This window comes from Pundamilia nyererei, unplaced genomic scaffold (assembly GCF_000239375.1).
Source record: "Pundamilia nyererei isolate P.nyererei 1_Seehausen unplaced genomic scaffold, PunNye1.0 scaffold00292, whole genome shotgun sequence".
Taxonomy (NCBI): Eukaryota; Metazoa; Chordata; class Actinopteri; order Cichliformes; family Cichlidae; genus Pundamilia; species Pundamilia nyererei.
In genome coordinates this window covers 266,280-277,272 of record NW_005187693.1, presented here as the reverse complement: position 1 = coordinate 277,272, position 10,993 = coordinate 266,280, and the positions used below count along the sequence as shown (strand labels likewise).

The window sequence follows — 10,993 nt, the reverse complement described above, 5'->3', positions numbered from 1 at the left end:
ACACACACACACACACACACACACACACACACACACACACACACAGACACGCTCCCCCTTTCAGCCATTCCTTTACCCCAAAACACACTCCCCATGTTTCACTCAGCTCTCTAACACACACACAGACACACACCCCCACAGACACTGAGCAGCTTTAGAGAAACAGCAGTGTCAGTGAGGTGAAAAAAGCTTGGAGTTGAACTTCCCGGAACAATATGGATTCCTTCCTGGTGATGTATGGTTGCCTAGCAATATAAGGAAGCAGATGACAACAAGCTAGAAAGAATAAATGGTGAAATATTTGTCTCAAGAATGAATGTTGTGTATAAGATAAATAAACTAAGGTTTAAATTGGGAGAAACAAAGTTGTTTTCAGGATTTCAGGCTCTTTATGAAAGATGTTAGCCTCAGTTACGAAGATCAAAAGGCCGGTCATTCATCTCTGATCGCGAGGGCAAAGTGTGTATCCCCGGTTGATGACTTCTCCAAAACGTCACCTTTAAAGCAATAGCTGTGCATTACCAGCATATTTCAAAAGTCTGAACTTTTGCACTGTGGTGAATGATCACTTCTTCCAGTTTACATTGTGCATTTAGAAACGACGTGTTTAGAAACCACAGCAACTGCTGGGGCGCATAGTGTGTAAAAGTCACCAACACTCTCCTCACTCCGTAACTGCAGAGCTCCTCTGCCATTAACATCTGCACAAAATCTGCACCAGGAGCTTGATGGCATTGATTTCCATGGCCAAGTAGCTCCAGTAGGTGCAACATGTAGGAAGATCAGTCTACTCATTTGTGCTGAGTAATAACAAAAACTAAGCACAAACTTCTTGTATATTTTGTATGATTCAATACAAATTAGCCAGTAAAATGTACAGTTGTAATCAAAGAACAATAAAAGCTATGAAGGCCTGAACTATTGTTTGTTTCAGCCTATAAATGTTAATTTCTACTGTAAAGTTGGACATTTTTTCTTCTAAGAAGCACAAATTATGTCTTGGCTCAACCCCTAAAGTCTAAACTTTCATCCGTCAGCTCAGTGTCTTGAATTTGAAGGCTCACAACTTTTAGTTTCCGTTCCACTCTCATCAGCACTTCCAATTGCAAAAGGCAGCTGTTTCCCAGCACCAAACAGCAGACAAATTAGCATCTAATTAGCAAAGTATTTAACAAGACTAATACCACTGTATAAGAAAATAGAAGGAATTGAGGCTTTTTAAATTATCATTGTTTGTGTGGAATATCCTGAGTGTCCTCAGGCTGCTTATCTACCTCCATCTAAATAGTCTTCCATATGGTAAAGTAGTAGACCTTGCAGGGTGATGGGATCTGTTTTTATGACTTTCTAATGGCTGCTGCACAACTTTCATGCCTGGTAAACTCATTTAAACACGCGAGCGGTTCACCGTAAAGTTTAGCAGGTGTCAGATTTAAGTGAGCGCCGCAACGTGGGAGTGTTTGGAGTCGGGAATATAGAGTTGTGAATAGAAATTAATATACAGCAGCACAACCACAAAACACAAGAAAGATAATGATGTGTTTTTGTGCGAGGGTAGGCAGTCCACCCACAGATTTAGTGCAGTTTTTTTTAATGGCATTTGGGATCATTGATGTTGACATCTTCCTTCTGCTGGAATAAAAAGTGCCAGCAGCAGAAAACTGTGTATGATCTCACTTATTCTAAGTGCAATTATGGCTCTAAACATCAGAGGAAACGGGACACACACACACACACACACACAGCAAACATTTATAACCTTCAGCGTGGATTAAGATGATGCAGTAATGTATGTCAGCTGTCATTTTAAGCTCAGATAAAGGAGTACTTTGAAAGTTACTCTGATGAGTTTGAAGGGCTTTATAAACTCAAAGATAGTAGATATTATTTCAACTGAAGTGAAACCATCACAATGAAAAACTGCAGAAACAAGGCTTCTACGAGATCAGACTCATGAGTGTGACACTGAACACATTTTCCAACATATGCTGTCAATTATTCTCTTTTATCGTACGCGGGAAATCTTTCAAAAGGGAAGCAATTGGGAAAAATGAGAGACTGGAGAACTAAGAAGAGAGAAAAGAGAACAGGAAAATGCTCAGGAATGATAAAAGCTGCTTAGGTGGCTGAGAAGCTGGAGAGTTGTATGTATGTGGTTGCAAATTCTTTTCTGTTTAAGTAAAGTTGAAAAAAACACGGGATCCGATTAAACAACCTGCCTTCTCTCAGCCCGAGGCTAGCATTCCTGCCCAGACTGACCAACTTAATCTGGTTGGTATTAATGCTCCTATGTGGTCTGTCTCATTAATCCCAATAAGCATCATGCGCACACTTGCTATCTCAAAAGCAATTTGAGAAACATTACTACTACATGACTCCTATTAATTTCTGTGCTGCTGTTGCAAAAATGTCCCATTTTTTTAAACAGGTGCACTTAAATGTCCCTGTCTCTGCTACATACGTGTTTTTTTTTTAATCCAGCTCTCTCATTTTTTTTGCATTATAGCGTCTATTGAGACAATAATAAACATAGGAAACAACAATAAACACAGAAACTGACTATCACTATCAGCACTTGTGATCCCACTGGTGATGTCACTGCACATATCCCAGATTGCCACCATTACATTACTACTGTTATGTATGTAATGTAACGTTGTATTGGTTTTATTGCCCGTGGCATCCTGCAGTTAGAGACTAGTTAAAGAGGGACCTCTGAAAAATGTCACACACAGTTTGTTACCTTTGCCAAAGATCTTGTAGCTGCTGTGATGAACCGATAGAGAGGAACAGACAAAACCTGACTTTTGCTCATTGCATCATTCACAGAACCTGCGGCTCATGACGCTGTAATAAAAAAATAATGAGCCAAGTCATTTTCACACAGTTTTTCATTTTTTTATCGACTCCTGGTGATCCTAGAAATAGGACAGGATTCCTCTACAGAGATTTACAGATGTGGGTAAAAGGGGAGACGATGTGCTGCAGATGATGCTCCACAGGAAAGCAGACAAAGTCATCAAAGCAGACCTTTTTCTTAAGAATCTGCTGTAGTGGAATATTTATTCATTCTTTCTCTAAACTGAAAGCATTTTGATATTATTTGATATTATTATATTGAAATATGAGGGAGCCTCCTGCTGGCAGATGCATGCATCCCAGCAATGGTGAAACTCGTCACATAGAGAGGATTTATCAGAACCTCTTGACAGCAAATATAGGGAATTGTAACATTCATAATATACATATCAGAACTTTTTGTTTGACATAAATGCTAATGATGTCTTGATAAATTGGCCTGTTCGCTGGATTTGCTAATTCCTCTGAAAGCTATTAGACGCTTCACTTTGTAAGTGCTTGCTTTTGCAGTTTGTTTTCATATAGAGGCCTATTACAAACCCCGGCACTCATGATAGAAAACTGTCGATTTTGCAGTGTTAAAAATAATTGATTCAAAATCGCCCGGCTGCTGCATGCAAAAACAGCAGGATCAGCTGGTTAGTAAACAGCGAGCAGAAGCCAAAACTTATCCAGCTGCAGTGGCCCAACGAAGTGAGGTGTCAGCAAGAGTCCGAAGATACAGAGTGATAAAGCAGAGTAAAAGGGAGAGAAGGAAGAGCTGCAGGGAAGGAGAAGCAGATAACAGAGGAAGAAAAGGATACGAGATAAGATAGGCAAGGAAGCAGGGAAGGAAAATGAGGGGAAAAGAAGCAGAGGTAACTTTTTAAGAGATAGAACAAAAAAGGGGGGAAGTGAAGGTGAAAAGAACCGAGAAGAGAAAGTATAGATATGAGAGAATAAAATGAGAAAGCATTGAGAAGGAGGACAATGCAGGAAGCAGTAAATAGTTCAGGAAGAACTATATGTCAAACAACAGAGGAGGAGAAGCAGAAAAAGATGTAGGGGGTGGCAGAAAAAGAAGGTAAAAGGTGTGTAGTCGAGACAGTGGAAGGAGACGTGATTGAGAAATGGCACAATGCTGAAAATCAGAGACCGAAAAAGACGAAGTAGGTGGAGAAAAAGAACAGAGTGGAAGAAGAGGAGGAAGGGAATTCACACCAATGAGGCCCAATCTGTCAAAACTAACAGCCTTAACAGGGAGGGAGAAAGATGCTGGCAGAGTTGAGCCAGTACCGAAGGGTGGGAGATTGAAAGATAAAAATAGGATCCGGCATCCTTCTGATTTATCTAACATCCAAATCCATTTAGGTTTAACTTGTTCCTGCAGAACAAATAGACGATATGGCTTCCTGACCTTTTAACTTAGTGTAATTTATATACTGACTGGGCACTTTGTTATGTGCATCTGTTCAACTGCTCATTAATGCAAACATAATCAGCCAATCACATGTCAGAAACTTGATGCAGTTGGACATGTAGACAAACTGAGCATCAGAATGGAGAACTGTGGCATGGAGACAGGCAGGTCTGAGTATTTCAAAAACTGATGTTCTACTGGAATTTTTCTCCACAACCATCTCTAGTTTCAGAGAATTTAAAGAGAGTTTAGGGAGAATGGAAATAACAACTCATTACAATCAAGGTATGCAGAAGAGCATCTCTGAATCTGAAGCAGACGGGCTACAGCAGCAGAAGACCACACATAGTGCCTTTCTTGTCAGCTAAGAACAGGTGACTGAAGCTACAATTCACACAAGCGCCACAAAAACTGGACAAGAGATGGCCCAGTCTAATGAGTTTCAATTTCTGCTGCAACTTTCAGATGGCAGGGTCAGAATTTGTGACAAGCAACTTGAAAACATGGATCCATCCTGCCTTGTTTCAGGTTTTCAGGATGTTGGTGATTCAATGGTGTGGAGGATAACTACTCACACTTGGGCCCCTTAGTATCAATAGTGCATCATTTAAAACTCACAGCCTACCTAAGTATTGCTGCTGACCATGCCTATTGTTTATGACTACAGCGTACCCATCTTCCAATTGTTTCCAGTATGTTTTAGTTTTACTTTGGTCTTTGCTTTATTTTCCAAACTTAGAGGTGTGTTTCCAACCAATCTGCCCAACTGGCACCAGTTTCTGGCCATTGTGGAGAGCTTATGACAATATCCTCAAAATCTCTGCAAGCTAACTTGGTAAATCACAGATTAAATAAGTGAAATCCTAGTATTTTATCTCAGTGTTATTTATTAGCACTAATTAGCAGGTATCAATCGGTAGGACACATTTATATATTTCGTAGCTTCCTAACTAAGCTCGCTGACATTAACATTACCATTTAACAGTTTACTCCTCTTCACCAAACCGTCTGGTTCCAAAAAACCCAAGATACATCAAAGAAATATGATCACAAAGATAAAATAAAAATAAACTAAACTACATTTCTTTGAATATCACCAAGAGTTTACATGCAGAATAAGATTGATTACCTTGCAAACTTCCTTAAACCTACACCATCACTTTCATTTGTGTAACGCTTGAATGGAAAACCTTTGCTTCTAACAATATTCTCCCAAGCAGCATTGGAACTTTTACTCACTTTAAGGCTGACACTTTCTCCAGCACTTTCCACTGTACCTTTTAAATGACCTCACTAGTAGCAACATAGAAATCAAGTAAACATTAAGAGTTTGAAAACTGACCGAGAGAGGTCAAATCCAAAAGGCAGAAGCACTAAAACAGAAGAGGAGGGAAGTTAAACAGCTGCTGTATATCCATGCTTCAGATAGCAGCCGGGCTCCGCTGCAACGACTGCAGCTCGGATACATGACTGCAGGGAACTGTGGTGGGAAAACGAGGGAGGGGGAGGAGGGATGCTATTGGCGTTTGGGGTGCAAAGGTATGCTGGTCACTCCCACTCTTGCAAAAACACACAGAGAGTGGTTAAGAGCGTCTTACCCCACCCCCTTCCTCTGTCCAGACAAGCAGGCCATGCACTCATGCATCACTAACTTGTACATTGTGTGTGTTTGCATGTGTGTGTGTGTGTGTGTGTGTGTGTGTGTGTGTGTGTGTGTGTGTGTGTGAGAGAAAGAGTATCTTTCAGGCAGGTGCCTATAAGTATCTTCTACGAGCGTACAAATGAATCCTCCTCTTGTATGTGTTAACCTGGGGATTATTCGCACAAATCACCATTTAAGCTTTATTGATCATATTAAAACGCCTACATGCACAAATCTGCATCTTTGTGTGTTTGCGTACAGTGCACCCATTCACAGATAAACCCAACCATCCTCGACAATATGCACCCTGGTCGTGTCAAATTTGGGTCACCCTTTCTTCTCCCCTCTAGGAAGATGAAGGGGTGGTGGGGCGGGGGACAGAAATTAACAATACGCCTCTTTGAGCATAGCCCGAGTACATGTTTGTCTGTGTACACAGACAAATATGTGTACGTGTGTGTGTGTGCGTGTGTGGTTGCATGTACACATATTCATGTCATGTCTCTGTCCTTGTGATTTAGCATGGAGAATTGATCAGTCCATTACAGAGAAAGGTCTGCTGCCCCGACAATGAAAGAGGACGGTGGTGACCTAGAAGGACACACTTGGCGGTTAGCGGCCTGGTTTACTTTGATCACGAGAAACCGCAACTAGGGTCCTGATCCAATTATCAGGCCCCTCTTTATCCAGGGACACATTTTGGCTTCATTTCCTGTCATGTATGTTTATATAAGTGAAATAAATGGACGACTAGCTGATGCTTTTTTTTTAAATAGGAAAAGAGTGCCCACCAGGAAGGCAAGTCCTAACTGGTAAAACGCTCCCATCTTGAAATTGTTGGTTAGGTCGGTCTTTTCATTACCTTCAGTTTAAGACAACATTACAAGTGTATTAAACAAACCATCTACCCGGTCTGAGAAGTTTAATAGGTGGCTGAGGCTGTGCAATCCACTCTCGGATCTACTCTTTTCCACTGAGCTCTCCAAGCTCGGGCAACTGCAGATATCTCTCAGGAACCACTAAACACTATGTCTTGATGTTGCCTCCTAATTATGTTAGATAAGAGGGTGACACAAAGCTATTTTATCCATCCTTTTATCCACTCTTGATTTATTTTTCCATTCTTATCTGTTATAAACGTGCCAATGAGAAAACCTGCATGTTACCATGTAGTGCAACAAGGCCGATTCACATTGCTGTTATCTTTCAATGTGTTTGGCTTTTTTAGGCCTCCTCTTTCTGCGTCCCCTCGTCTCTATCTGTCCAAGTTAATTTTCTAAATTAATTTTCAGAACACTGCGGATTTCTGTTGTAATTTTTAAAAAGACATTTTTATAACAGATGACTGAGCTGTTAAGGCTCCTCTTTCTTCTTCTCGTTTTTTGTAACTGAAATTCAGGAAAGAGAAAAGACTTCAGAACTGATTGAGTCTATATATAAACTGACAGTGCTGTTAAAAACTATGTTAGAAGAATACTACTGCAATAGCACGGTGGACAGTTATAGCCTTTATATGCATTATTCTTGTGCTAATAATATTCTGAGCTTACAGTGAATGTTACTACCGAGCAGACCAATCACAGTTGTGTTGGTCTGGATTGCTGTAACATGTAGTTATTTTTTAAATCAAGCTTTACAGAAAGGCCTTAACTGTTTGGAGTTTCACAACTGTTAATTTAGTCCCAGTCTTTTCTTCCTCTGAAGCAGTGATTTAAAATTTTAAGTTCATTAACATAAGTGTAATTGGCAACAGTTATTAGTGATGTAGACTCTGAAGACACCACTTGCACTGATTAGATGATGTTCTGGAGTTGTCTGGAATAAATTCTCCTCATTATTAGCCTCTATGAAAATTAGGTTTGCCCACTCTGGGTTGGGAGGAGTTGTTGCCCCAAGTGGAGGGGTATCTATGTCATGAGTAAGGGAAGGAAAGAGCAAGAGTAGGTTGGTTGTGACAGAAAGAATGAGACTGTGAATGTAAGGTTCCTGGAAAGGGGCTCAGAGTAGAGCTGAGGCTCTTGAGGCGTTTCGAGCGAGACAAACAGGTAAAACTACAGGGATGCATTGACGTCCCACCAGAACAGTGAAAGGGGGTGATTGGCTAGATAAAAGTGTGGGTGCCTCTGTTTAGACTGCTGTGCACATCAGTATCACAAAATGTATGGATGGAAAGTAAAACAACTTTTTGTTAAATGCTACTTTGAAACAAACACCCTGTTACCCTGCTGCCTTACCAGAATAGTAAATCCTACACTACAATCTGATATAAGCTGCTTGTTTAGAATTTATCTCTGGTCTAAAGGGGTCCTAAATCCAATGAGTCTGTCTGCAAAATTCATGCCAGAAGCTTGAATCAGCAAAGCCCAAGGATAGTGTGTCTGTTTAATGCAACTTGGAGAGAAGCCCTGAAGAATGGCAGGCCAGACTGCATAGAGTACACCTGAGCTTAAACTGTTCAGCAGCTGTCAAGTCTAGCCAAACTGACAACCTTGAGATTCAGCCGAGTTTTCAGTATAATATAGATTAAAATCAACTTCTCCAAGCGTGCTGAGAATAAGCATCCATATTTACAGCACTCTGGGAAATTAGCTGTTCCATGCCATATTATATTCTTCTCTGGCCAAAGGGCAGCTGTGTGCTAAGTGCTTTCTTCAAGGACACTCTGACCCTCTCACAGCAATTATCAGGATTCGGAGGCCTCTAGAAATGTAAAACTTTTCAGTCACAAGTCTGTTCCTCTTACTTCCTACCTGCTGCCACATAGGCCCGGTGCTTGATCACAAACAGGTTTATTTACAGTTTGGGCAGGTTGGCTTGAATATAAATGCCACCAAATCGCAGCATTTAAGCGCGTCACGCTTCAGCCTGTATTTGGAAAAATTCTCTGAGAAGCCCTGAGGAAAGAAACAAGACGGGTGAGTTTGTCTTGCCTGATTCACAGCGATGTCACTCTAAAGAAACGCTTTATGGAAAGAGGATTGAAAAAGACAAAAAAAAAAATGGACCAAAATGACTCTTTTACTGAAGAGGAAGGCAATACTTTGTGGTTCAGAAGCAAACAGAGCACCCGATTATAAAGGTCATTCAGTAATAAAAGTTCAAACAATCTATAAATCCCCTAAAAACTATTCTTTTCACTGTCAAAGGTACAGCTGCAGGCTGGATTTCACAAGAACTCGTTTGAGCTCTCCATTCAAGAGCCAATTCTGGCCTAAATGCTAAATGCCCGCTTTAATCTCATGGTACATTAACAAAGCATTTGCATAATAGCACAAAAGGCATTTACGTTGACACGTACAGTATGTAAAATTAACTGGGACTCAGAGTCTCTGTCAATTTGAACAAAATAAAGCCTAGCAAGTTGGTTTAGTTCATAATCTTCCCTAGGCTATAACAAGTAGCTCAAACTTTATTGGACTTGGTGTCACTTTTTAAAAATAGGGAATGTCACATCTGAAAATAAGAAAAGCTGGAGTGTTTCTCCTCCATCAGGACTTGATCGATGCTGCACCTGTCCAGTAATGTGTATTGACTGGAGTGAAACCTTATCAGCTCGTGTAGATCACAGCTAGCATTGACCAGGGCCTTCTCTGACACAGTTAAAGGGCATCTGCGACATTTTACAGTCAGGTTAGCATGGACAAAAAAACTTTATCTACTTTTTTGAATCCCAGCCTGCATTCACACTGACAGAAAGAGGCTACGATGACATTTTGAAGTTCAGTTTTGTTGTTTCACGTCACTTAGTATTGTCCCTATTGTTGGGATCTGGAGGCCTCTACAGAGTTCAAGCTTTTCAGGGAAAGGTTGTAACAATGGCACTTTAAGCACAAAGCTGAAGAGATATGGTAAGAAAGAAATGTGTGTTTGCCGATTTGGAGATAAACGTAAAAAAAAGGCACTAAAAAATAAAATTAATAGGTGAACAATAAGGATAGTCTTTTTACGGCCTTGAGTTTTAAATAATAGTAGCAAAAAAAGAGCAGAAAGTTATGTTGTAATGCTACCATCACCACAGCTGCTTTTAAAAAGCTGAATGGAAGCATATTTTGGGAGAACTTAAACTTATTCTTCTTAGAAAGTCTGCTTCTAGTGTTTGTGTCCACAGTTTGTGGACGGATTTATCCTGTCTTAACAAGACAGAGGTTTATAATGAGAAGGCTTTAGTGTGGAAGAAATTGCTGGGCGAAGGCATGATCATAGCCATCTAGCACTTTTGGGATGACCTGAAATGCTGATGAACCCAACAACCAGTGAGGCTACATTCACTGAAAACCTTGGTGGTCAATTCAGATTTACTGTTTAGGGGCCAGTTGCACCAACAGGACACACACCCAGTTTTCATCTAACTGACTTGGCATTCTATGTCCACCCTCATAGTTACAGCCTTTGCACCATCCAAGCGTAAGCTGTTGTCTCATGTGACTCGGACTTTGTATACACCCACAGACAGTATCAAAAGAGGAACATAGCTACTGTGATGTCACCTGCTGGTTTTGGACTCTTCCAAGTTAGCATTTTGGGCACCATATGTTAGTGTTTTTGGAGCTAATGTATCAGCTAACGAGCTGCACCAATAAACTGAACAGGTGCAGGGTACAAACACAGATGTTAGCTTATTAGACTTTCCATAGGGAAGTACAAACGTCTTGGACAGTCTGTACCATACATCAAGTCAATGGATTAAAAGTGTTCTAAAAGACCCGATTGGGAAACACACAGATAGTAGAGGTTCAGTTTAATGACTCTAATTAGCAAAGCTGAAGCTTAGCAAACTGTTACCAGTTGTGTCAATCAATGAAGCCATGCCCTTAATTTTCTTAACATGATAATCTGTGGCTACTGACTCCCTTCTGGAGCTAGCCCTCACGTGGCCACTAGAACAACTGCAGTTGCCACTTTCACACTAGCAATATTTTTTAGGCTGCCCCTTTGCCCGACCACACAATCCATCAGTTGGTCAACACTGTTATCTTTATGTCAACCAGCAGGAGAAGCAGCATGGCACAATCCTGTATAGTGATTTTTATTTATGTACTTTGTGGGTAAAAGGATACTGCCAGAATTTTAAAGAAATGTATTTATTTATTTTT

The 10,993-nt window shown here is 40.5% G+C and overlaps 1 protein-coding gene across 4 annotated transcripts in view; it reads right to left on the bottom strand.

Moving 5' to 3' along the window:
* The window catches only part of nhsl2 (NHS-like 2), a 209,933-nt gene that overhangs the window by 30,928 nt on the left and 168,012 nt on the right, over nucleotides 1-10,993 (bottom strand). The window lies entirely within an intron of this gene.